Source organism: Microtus oregoni, unplaced genomic scaffold (genome assembly GCF_018167655.1).
Source record: "Microtus oregoni isolate MIOR12 unplaced genomic scaffold, Mior012 000009F_ref0000495, whole genome shotgun sequence".
In the NCBI taxonomy this organism is placed as follows: Eukaryota; Metazoa; Chordata; class Mammalia; order Rodentia; family Cricetidae; genus Microtus; species Microtus oregoni.
This window is the reverse complement of record NW_024543068.1, coordinates 23,026,648-23,038,704: the sequence shown is the minus strand read 5'-3', so window position 1 is coordinate 23,038,704 and position 12,057 is coordinate 23,026,648.

Below are 12,057 nucleotides of genomic sequence, written 5' to 3'. Positions count from 1 at the left end.
TGTAGCCCAGCTAGGTCTTGAACCTTCTGTCCTCCTGTCTCAGTTTTTTGAGTCTGTGGAATTGTAGACTGCCACCCAGCCTAATATTCCTGTTTTTGACAAACACATCTACGTTTACTCATGTATGAGCCTTATCCATTGCTCTTTGTTTGTGAAAGTCATGCTTGTGTCTGGGAGTCAAACCCACAGCCTGTCGTCTGCTAAGCACATGCTTTAGCAAGAGCCCCACCAGTTCTCTGGCTGCCTGCAGTCCAGTCTTTTGTTGTTATTGTTACTCGGCTTTTCTAACCCATGATGTCTACTGCAGTGACCTCACTTCTCTTTTGGGGACCTTATTTGTGCCTGTTAACCACTTAGGACTGTCTCATGGGCCGTATTTTTCCCCTATAATACCTTTTCTGTGCTCCAGAGAGCCTTTAGTTGGTCTTCAAGTTCATGATCTTTCCTTCTCTTGTATTCGATCTGCTTTTGATTTTCTCCAATAACTTTAATTTAGAGGCACCAATTTTTAGTTCTGAAATTTCTCCTTGATTCCTTTTCATGGGTTTCTGTCTTGATTGCAGCGACTTGTTTGTCACCTTCTCTAATCACTATATATATGTGTGTATTTGGTGGGGTGCAGGAGGGGGTTGAGACAGGGTCCCTTGCTGTCCTGGAACTTGCTATGTAGACCAGACTAACTTGGAACTCACAGAGATCCGCCTGCAGCTGTCTCCAGTGCGAGGATTAAAGGCGCACACCATCACAGCCTGTTGGCACCACTTTTTTTACTGGGTCACATAAAGTATTGGTCACATGAATATAACCTTCCAGGACTTGAACTTTGAACTCAGGAGCCCCACACATGAGTGGGAAGCTGCTGAAAACTCTGCTCAGTCTTTGTCACTTCCAGCTACTTTGTAGCCCTAGAACCACTGAGTTGTGTGTTGCCAGGGAGATGACGAGAACTTACATTCAGGTTTGGGGCATGTCGCTGATGGCTCTTTTCGGGGATTTCCCATCTTGACTTCTAACTGCTAATAGCCAGAGAAAGAGGACTCTCTGTAAGGTGAAATAAACAACCCTTTCCTCCCAAGTTGCTTTTGGTCATGGTCGTTACCACAGCAGCAGAAAGCCAGCTAGAACACCTTGTAACCAGAGAAATGAAGAGAGCCATGGTAGCCCCAGCTGACTCCTTGGAGAGAGGACAATGCCCATGAGATGTATTAAACATGAGTTTTTTATGGCAAATGTATTTTTTAAGTGGTGTGAGCTTTGCTAAAGCCTCAGAAATTGCTCACTCTTTGTTAAAGGTTTTGGGTCAATTTATCTTAGTTTCCTGCAGCATAGTTGGTATATTGCCTCCCTTGGTAAGTACACACAGTTAAACAGTTAACCGCTTCCCTTCCAGAGTATTGGATTCAAAAATGAAATACTCTTGTCTTTTTTCAAAATCTGTATTTCTAGAAAGCCATCCTGTTTGCAATTTGAAATGAACCCAGCAAACAAAAGATATTTGTCTCTGGTATAGGATAAAACATTAAATCACCAAGCTCTCAGTGAATAACTCTATTATTCTTTTGACAGATTTTCTTAGATTTGCAAATATGATTTACTCTCAAGACTACAGTCTAAGGAGGCAGAACACATCTCTGTGCTGTTTCTGGGTCTATGTAATTAGGATTTAATTGCTTCGGAGAGGAAAATGAAACAGTAGAATGATTCCTCAGGGCTGTATTGTCAGAATTTCATTTTCTTTTATTCTTTGGTGGATTTATATCCTTTCCCCCATATCAACCTTTAATAAAATGAACAGAGAATTCCAGCCAATTTGTACAGTCTGAGCGACCACAAGAAATGAAACAAGGCAGGTGTGGACATCCAGGAAGAGCTGGTTAAAACCAGAACTTGTGGCTCCAGAAGGAGGGGCCAGGTCCAGGCAGGGCCATTCTTCTAGCCCCTTAGTTTGTAGTTTTTTATTTATATTTTAATTTTTGCTTTTAGTTATTTTTATTTTTTGAGAGTTGTAGTGATATTTTGTTTGTGTTTCAGCAAATAAAGCTTGCCTGAAGATCAGAGTGCAGAGCTACACCAGTAGAAGCCAGGCAGTGGTGGCACAGACCTTTAATCCCAGGACTTGGGAGACAGAGGCAGAGAAATCTCTTAGTTCAAGGCCACACTGGGCTACACGAAACTGATACAGTCTATAAAGGAAAAGGAGCTAATTCAAAGGTGATTCCAGTCCCAGCACTTGAGATACCCACACCTTTAATCCCAGCAGTAGGGAGGTGGAGACAGGAGTGATATGGCTAGGCAGAGAGAGGAATATAAGACGGGTGGAGACAGGAGCTTAGTGCAGTCTGAGGCAGCAGTCTGAAGCAGTCAGAGGACAGGATCGCCCTTTTGGTCTGTGGATTCAGGAGGTAAACAGTCTCTCTATTGGCTGGCTGCACTGCTTCTCTGATGTCAGCTTTCACCCCCTAACATCTGTCTCTGGGTTTTTATTAAGAGCAATTAGAATTCATGCTACAGAGAGCTTTATTGTTAACTGCTGAGATGTTTTTGATGGTATTCTTTGATTTTTTTCTATATTTCATTAAAAGATTGTAGTTATTTTACCCCGTTTCTGATCTTGCAGTATCTGAACTTCAGCAAGTCAACCATGTTGATCTGTAGTCTTTATCCCTAGCGATTTCTAATGGGAGCTCAAATTTTCTTGACCTGAGTGTTGGGGCCTTATTTGATGCTTTCCTTTAGAAAGGATTGATGTCTGTGTTTACTGTGCACTAGAAACACTATAATTTTGGCACCTCCACAGTCTGCCTCTGTTCTCTCCTGATGGGGCCTCGCTTCCAGCAGCTCTGAGATCAGCTCTTCATTGACCACTTGTGTCCTGCCTGTTCTGGTTTCAGTTCCTTGTTTTCTTTTTGCTTTGGAAATTCTCCCACTTCTGTCGCACACAGGACACCACTCACAGTTACTTCTGCAGCAGTTTATCCCAGAGGTGCGAGAAGGCCTTTTAATTGTGTCTTAACCTTCTTTCCATTTAAAATATTTTTATTAATTATTTGAGGATTTCATACAAAGAGGGGCCTTTAAAAGTATGGGATCTGGGGCTGGAGAGCAGGCTCAGCAGTGAAGAGCACTTACTGCTCTTGCGGAGGACACAGGCTCCATGCCTAATACCCACACCCCAGCTCTGGGATTCAGTGCCCTCTTCTGGCCGCCTTGGGTTCTACATGCATGTGGTACACTAACAACATTCAGGCAAACGCTCAAAGCAAATCCTTTCTTCTCTGCTCTGTCACACTGTCAGTCCCAGAAGTCATGGTAGGCAGTAGGAAGGAAAGGCACACGGGTGTTATGTGACTTGCCTGGGATCATGCTGCAGAGTGGGGAGGCCAGTACTGGAATCTGCAAGTCTGACGGCAAGTCTGACGGCGCCACCTCCACTTGTAGCCACCGACCTAGAGTCATTCTTCAGTGACGGTTCCTCCTGAGAGCGAGGCAGCAGATGAGAGGGGAAAAGAAGAACATTGGGAGGCTGAGGTCAGGAGGTCTTGCATAAACTATGTCTTATGCCAGGCAAGCTTATGAAGCACAGCTTCTTACATACTTCTTGCATGGGGGAGAAGAGGACAGAATCGGCAGGAAGCTATACAGTGGGATAAAGTCAGGAGGAAGCTATTTAGTGGTACACAAGGAGAACACAGAATATCGCAAGAGTGTCTCTGACCAAGCCCTTCATGAAGGGGGGAAAAATTGACTTCCCAAGATCCAAAACCTTAGCTCCCCCAAGGCTCTGGCTCAGGTCATTACTGGCCTTGCTAAGCATGTACCTGGTTTTAGATAAGAAACCAAGTTTCCATATGCCAGGGCCTCAGCGGAAGTCCCAGTCTGGTCTGGTTCTCAACAAACGACCACACAAGTCAGAACCTCAGAGAATTTTGCCAAGTATTGTCAAAAATTGGTTTCATTTTGGAACCAGGAGGGGAGCACCAAAGTGAAGGGGTACTACAGAGGTTGGAGGGTACCTGTTGACCAATATATTGGGTTTGGAAGGCAGTTTAGAAAAACCAAGTGTTTCATAGCTGAAAGGATGCAGTTTCAAAGAGGGGGTGGTGAGTAGCAGTAAATGATGACAGTGACATTGTATCCCTTGAATCTGACAATTTGACTGTGCTCTGAGGGCAGATTTTATCATTGTTGAGGACAGAATGGGAAGTAGCACCCAGCTGCTCAGAAATACAGGTTGTTCTTTTTAATTGGAGTGAAGGACAGGGAGAAACTGGGCCAAACAGGTCAAGAGGTGGAGATCAAGATTCAGAAGAATAAACTAAGGAATGAATTCACAGAGCACACGTTTTCTTCTAGGTAGAAGCATGGTAATATTGTCAAGTCGTGTTCTGAAACTCTCATTTCCCTTTGTAGTTATTTAGCTTTCCTGAGCCAAGTAGGAAAAAAAAAATGACAAAAATAAAGTGCATGCTGTGTTTTCAGATACCTTGGAAGCTTCTTATTTGTGCATTACTCCTTAAATAAGTTTGCAGCTTTGAAAAGTGTCTTATTTTAGCTAAAATAGACAAGTACTTTGAGAGAGAACTGATGTTACCTCACTGGAAGAAAAGAAAGCAACCATGTCCATAAATGGGACCTGTCCACTCCCAAATTTGTAAGATCTAGCTCTGTTGGCAATGGTGTTCAGAAGTGGAGACCTCTGCATGGTCCTGGGTCATGAGGGAGGGAGGAGCCTCCATGAAAGGGGGTGGTATCCTGCCAAAGAGTGCTGTGGGAAAATGGTCTTGTACCCTGTAAAGATTTGTCACTTATATTGGTTAGTAAGATGTTGATTGGCCAGTAGCCAGGCAGGAAGTATAGGTGGGGCGACCAGACTAGGAGAATTCTGGGAAGAGGAAAGGCTCAGTCTGCAGTTGTCACCCAGATGCAGAGGAAGCAAGATAAGAATGCTGCACTGAGAAAAGGTACCAAGCCTTGTGGCTAAGCAAAGATAAGAATTATGGGTTTGCGGGTGGTGGTGGCGCACGCCTTTAATCCCAGCACTTGGGAGGCAGAGGCAGGTGGATCTCTGGGAGTTCGAGGCCAGCCTGGTCTACAAGAGCTAGTTCCAGGACAGGCACCAAAGCTACAAAGAAACCCTGTCTCGGAAAACCAAAAAAAAAAAAAAAGAAAAAAGAATTATGGGTTAACTTAAGTTGAAAGAGCTAGTTAATAATAAGCTTGAGATAACAGGCCAAACGTTTTATAATTAATATAATCCTCTGTGTGTTTCTTTGGAACTGAATGGCTGCAGGACCAGGGGGGACAGAAACTTCTGTCTACAGAAGAGGCCCCAGAGAGCTTCTTCCCCGTTTCCACCATGTAAAGATACAGCCTTTTACATGTATCTTCCACATACTGAACATTCAGATTTGTGGGATGTCTGTGTTGTTTATGAGCATCCTGCTTATGGTTTTCCCATTAGAGCAGCCCAGATGGACCAATGCAGACCAAGACAGCTATTAGATAAGGCCTTTTCTTCTCTCTCTCTCTCTCTCTCTCTCTCTCTCTCCCCCCCCCCTTTTTTAAATTAGGACCCTGTGTCTTCTAGACAGTCACAAATATGAGAACTTAGTTATAAAATTGTGAGCAGTTCTTCATCTTCCTAAAAAAGACAAAATGGATTTCTCCTTTTTTCATGTATATGTGTATGGTGTGCATACATATTCACATATGTGCAGGTAAAGGTGTATACATATGTATGCATGTGGAAACCAAAATTGAGACCATGTGTCTTCCTCAAACACTCTTTCACCTTAGTTTTGGATTCAAGGTCTTAGTCAAGTGCAGGCCTCTAAGCTGGTCTCCTTAGCCAACTTGCTTTGGTGAGCTCCTACTTCTGCCTTCCGAGGCTGTAATTGTCACATCTGGTCAGAATTCCCATTGGTTCTAGGTCCCAATTCTGGTCTTCTTGATGGCAAGTGCTTTAACTGCTGAGCTAGCCACACCGCTTCCACCCCCAGCCCTGGACTCTGTTTTTTTAAGTGGATTCTTTAGGCACAAGAGCAATTTATTGAGGAGGTTTGTTAGCACAGAGCTTGTTTCCAGTGACGGAATCCTCAGAATGTAGTCTCTCCATTGTGGACAAGACCAAAGCAGAAACTCCTGGCTATGAAAGCCTAAGTCTTCGGGCAGTTTTGGTTGCTGTAACTAGCTGCTGTTGCCTGGATTAGAGGGTCTCCAACTTCAGGAGACCCTCTGAATCAGGAGCATGCTTAATTAGCAGAGTATAGGGTTCCCACTCTTGATTTCCAGGTTAGTGTGTTTGAGATGTTTGGGGTCTAGGAATCTGCATTCTTAGAGAAATTCCCAAGTGACAAGACCAGGTGGTCAGGAAAGCCTGGGATTGTCATTGGAAAAACAGAATCGATAGAATACAGTTCTTGTCCTCTGTGAGCATGCTGATTCTTCTAAGGATGCCCAATGACCCCCCCCCCCTCCATCTCCAGGTGAGTATCTTCATTGAGATATTTAAGAATTATCTCCATAACTGTGGTTTGTTTGGAGTGCCGGGATCAAGCCCAGGGCCTTGCACATGCTAAGTATTCTGCATGCAGGGTTGCACACACACTCCAGCACTTTAACTCATTTAAAAGATGATCCTGGAAACTATTTTTTGAATACTCGCTGGAAAGTACTTTTAAAGAAAGAGGCTGTTCTTACCTCTATTAAGAAATTGAAAGCGGATTCAGAATTCACGCATGCAGAATTGTGAACATCAGGACCACCATTTTGACCTAGTTTGCCACATTCAAGCATTAGGATCCCTTAAAACATGCTTTGTACAGGTTTGGCAGGGAAGAGACATCTTGGATCAGGAGACAGACAACCATGACCCTGAGGTTTCCTAGTTTTAGGAAACTGCTCCCAGGTCCTTTTACCTAGATGAGAATGATGAGAATTCCACCCTATTAGCTTCTATCCGTTCCCAATGATATTGCTGGGTCTTCCTCGGGGGAGGGAATAAAAAGGCATGATGTCAGAGACCACACATGCCAGAGTCAGGTAGGAGGTTTATTCAACAACAAGGAAAACCTTATACACCCTCCCAGCACTCAGGCTGGTGACAGTTGACAGTGACATCTCATGCACCTCTCTCATTGGTTAGGCACGATCAGGACCTCTGACAGCGCCTGTTGCTAGGCACTCAGGAAACATCTTCCTAAATATCCACATTTTTAAAAAATTACATAGGGTTCTCAGCGGGAGTCAGAGTTCTTTGCTCAGGCCTTGTTGACCCCACCTCAGGAGGACTCAGCAACTGGACTGTGCCCGTCTTAGGTTGGCCTGCCAAACAAGCTCATACCCGTCTTTAACTACCAGCACTTGAAAAGCATTCTTTCCTGGAGAACTGCCAAGGTGGGGGTACTAGGTAATAATATCCTTTTTTGTTGTTGTTGTTGTTTTAGACAGGGTTTCTCTGCAGCTTTGGAGCCTGTCCTGGAACTAGCTCTTGTAGACCAGGCTGGCCTCGAACTTACAGAGATTTGCCTGCCCCTGCCTCCCGAGTGCTGGGATTAAAGGCGTGTGCCACCACCGCCCGGCAATAACAGCCTTTTGAATTATAAATAACCAGGCATTGATAACCTCCTGTGGAGGACTGCGAGAAGGGTGCCTAGGAGCCACTAGCACCTTAGAGTCACCTTAGTTGCTGCCCGCTGACGTCAGATCTGCTGCAGGAAACTTTTTTTTTTTTTTTTTTTTTTTTTTTTTTTTTTTTTGGTTTTTCGAGACAGGGTTTCTCTGTGGCTTTGGAGCCTGTCCTGGAACTAGCTCTGCAGACCAGGCTGGTCTCAAACTCACAGAGATCCACCTGCCTCTGCCTCCCGAGTGCTGGGATTAAAGGCGTGCGCCACCATGACCCAGCTGCAGGAGACATTTAAGAAGAATACGGGTTAACAAAACCATCCCACCAATTAATGTATATGTGAGCATCCAGGAGGGACCCAATAGCCTTTTTATATTATGCCAAACTTTATTTAAAAAAAAAAAAGAGTCAAAGGCCATAGCCGCTGCCCTTTATAAATGAATTTGTTAGGGGGGCAATGAGAACAAAAAAGGGGAGTATATACATTACCCTTCCTGGGTTATTCTGATCCATGGCTGGATGTACATCTCTTACAGAGACCCTCATTGGTGTTGTTGCAGTCTGAGGAAGAACACAAGCATATCCTCTCCCACGGGTTAGCAGGAGGGCTGGAGGCTGCCATCAGAGGGAGGTAGGATCTCTCTATCTCACCAGGGGCAGGGGTGTGTTCCTTGACAGGGATGCCCAGTGCTTGTAAGCTGGGCTGAGCCCTTGCAATCAAAACTGAGAAAGTTCATATGGAAAAGGACCTCTGTTCAGGCCAGATGAGGATCTCTCCTAGCCTCTGGTGAGACAGTCCTGGCCAACAGCTTCTTAAGAGCTCAGCTGGTCCCCTTCACAATGGCTTATCCCTGTGGATTGTAGGGGATGCCAGTGGTATGGGACTCTTCCAAGAGCCCAGAAAGTCACTGAATTGTTGAAAGGAATAGGCAGGATCATACATGTAGACATATAGACATACATATACCTACAAAAATTAAAAATAAGATAAATATATTTAAATGTAATATTTTACTGAGTATATATGTCACATCTATTATCACCTATCTATATTCTATCATCTATGTATCTAATGATCTATTTTTTATATATCTATTTATCTTCTATCATCTACATATCTATTTTTCTATTGATCTATTTATTTTATGTATTCTTCTGTCAATATATACTAAAGTTGCTTAGCCAAAGAAAAGCACTAAAGAGTCAAAAAATAAGGAGAGAAATAGAATTTTGGAAAGATAACAGAGTTTTGACAACAAATCTGTTCCTAGATTTTTGGTTTTCTTCTGTCCCACACCAGGTGGCTCTTCTGATATGAGACAGAAACTCTGATTTTTTTTCTTCTAGCAGCATGCTTGGGTTTAGAGAAGGAGAGAGCCACCTTCCAACTCCAAAGCCAGCTTTGATTTTTAATTGAGTTGGGACCACAGCTTTTCTGAGTATTAAAGAGATACAGGTGTTTAGGTAGTGAGATGTAATATGTGACAGGTACCAGCGCTCAGTCCCGAGATTTTACTGGAATCTGAAAAGGCCAGGGTGCCATGAGGGATGGGAGTGGAGGAGGGGCCTGCATGGGACTGAATCTTTATTAGAAGTGTAGGGAGTACTGCTATGATTTTTTTTTTGTTGGCAAATGATTTTCAATTAGTTTGATATTATCTCCAAAATGATAGTATCTGATAAACCATTCAGTCCAGGGATGCGCAGGAGATGAGTCAGTCCTGTCCAGTTAATCCCTAAAGTGGTTTCCTAAGGAGGAAGATGGACAGCGCTCCAGCTAAAAGCGTGTCACCAGTCAAGGGCTCCAGGATCACCTACATTGTCCCATGAGTCTGAAACTTTTCACACCAGCTCCACAGAGATTTTGCTTGATCTCCAAATCAATCTCACAATTTCCTGCAAAACTAATCTAAAAGTCCAAAATAATTTGTCTTTTGTTTACATTTTTAGTATGAACCCTAGCACCACTGACACTGAGGGGCTGCTGACCCACGTTCAATTTGTGAACATTTGCTCCCCGCAGAGCTGACCCATCCAGCAGGTCAAGTTATTTAGGGTCTGAAGAGACTCTATCTGTAAGAATCATGGGCGAGAGAAAAGGAGACCAAGAAGAATTCAATCGTCAAGGACTCACTTTATTAGGGTAATGGTTACAGCTTATATAGCTCTTGAATGAGGAACTAACTTGGTTTGGGGTGGGAGGTAGGGGGTAGCAAAGGTCACCAGTTAGCACACCTGGTGTTTTTTGTGTAAGCGGAAACATTCTTTTGTGGTTCCGATAACAAACAGTTCTCAAGATAGTTGGGGTGTGGGGCTCTCTGCAAACATTCTTAGGACAATGGTCCCTGATATATCTGTTATCATTCTTAGGCCAATGGTCCCTGACGACGTACAGCTGGTTCTATGGTTTCTGGAAAGAGCGTCTCTATAAATTGACAAATAAAGGCCACATGTGCTTTTCCATTTTATTTAGCCATTCTACTCTTTTGGTGTCTGGAAAATGAACCCAGACGGGCAGATTGTAGGTGTGCACCCCCAGGCGCACAGCTCGCTCCTTGTTCTCCAACAGTGCCTGTTCACGGCACAGGCCGCTGGCCTCGAGGCCGGTGCTCCAGCAGCACCGGGCAAGAAGCCTAAGCGCAGAAGCGCCCAGGTGAAGATCAGCCCCAGTAGGCGAGGGTGTGTACTGACAGCAGCAGTGCGAAGCTGTGGCCACAGCTGCATCCACACACCAGCTGCCGAGAGTCAAAGGGGACCAGGAGCTGTGACGACACCAGAGCAGCAGTTACAGCCTCATTCTGTGGGCCAGGCCCAAGCTCCCACTGCTTGGACAACCCACCAAAATCCCAGGGCATCCCCCACAGAAGCAGCAGCCATCCGGGAAAGCTCTGGTGGGCTCAGATACGTAGGGCAGGCCAGGTCACAGGACCTGGGACCCCAGTTTTACAAGCGACACGATGCAGTTCCTGGACAAGTTGCTGAAGCCCAAAGCGGGCCCCAGCTGCCCTCCATGCACTACTGTGAGGTCTGCAGGATCAGCTGCACACGGCTGCAGACCTATGAGCACCACCTGGAAGGACAGAAGCACCGGAAGAAGCAGGCAGCTCCGTTGATAGGTACACAGTTCAGCGGAGACCTAAGAGGGGCCCGGAGCCTTCACTGCAACCTGTGTGCTGTGTCCTGCACCAGAGTGGATGCCTGTGCTGCTCACGTGAGGGGAACCAGGTACCAGAAGTTATACGCCAGGCTAGGGAAGCCTATTACCTCTGAGCCCACACCTTAAAGTGTCAACTGCAAAGGCTTGGCCAGCACCCTGAGACCCTCAGCCAAGCAGGAAGCTCACACCCGTCTCAGCTCACACCCGTCACAGCTCACACCCGTCTCAGCTCACACCCGTCACAGCTCACACCCGTCACAGCTCACACCCGTCGCAGCTCACACCCGTCGCAGCTCACACCCGTCTCAGCTCACACCCGTCTCAGCTCACACCCGTCTCAGCTCACACCCGTCTCAGCTCACACCCGTCGCAGCTCACACCCGTCACAGCTCACACCCGTCGCAGCTCACACCCGTCGCAGCTCACACCCGTCTCAGCTCACACCCGTCTCAGCTCACACCCGTCGCAGCTCACACCCGTCACAGCTCACACCCGTCGCAGCTCATACCCGTCGCAGCTCACACCCGTCGCAGCTCACACCCGTAGCAGCTCACACACCGCAAGCCTGGCCAGCGCCAGGCTCTGGGCCCTCATCTCCCACACCTCCATGCAGTTCACTTTTCTCTGCTAAGGTGAAGGCGGCACTCCCACAGATGACACGTCACACCACCCTGCCTGTCAGCTCCCCTCTGAGAGGGACAGCTGGCGATCAACAGTCAACAGGGGTGGGAAATTGTATGAACCCCTTATGTCTAGTGATTAGTGGGGAACTTCTGTGGTTCTTTAGGCCCACACTTGTAGCGATAAGAGCGACAGGGCTGCGTCCCCAGCACCCCGGCCGCCTCACTAGCTTATGCCCTGAAATAATTACACGGACACTGTATTCTTTTAAACACTGCTTGGCCCATTATATTTAGCCTCTTCTTGGCTAACTCTCACACCTGAACTAGCCCATTTCCAATCAGGTGTGTAGCACCCCAAGGTGCGCTTACTGGGAAGATTCTAGCTTACGTCCATCCTGGGTAGGAGCTGAATCGCATCTGCCTGGGAGAGCGGAGCATGATGTCTCTGTCTGAGGCGTCTTACCTCACTTCCTCTTCCTCACAGCATCTGTTCTGTTTACTCCACCCACCTGTGTTCTAAGCTATGAGCCCAAGCAGTTTGTTTATTACTTAACCAATGAAATCAACAGATTGATATATGACACTCCCACATCACACACTGTCTCCAGACGGGGATAGTGTTCAGGAGCCGAGCCTTGGTTCTGCCTCCTGGG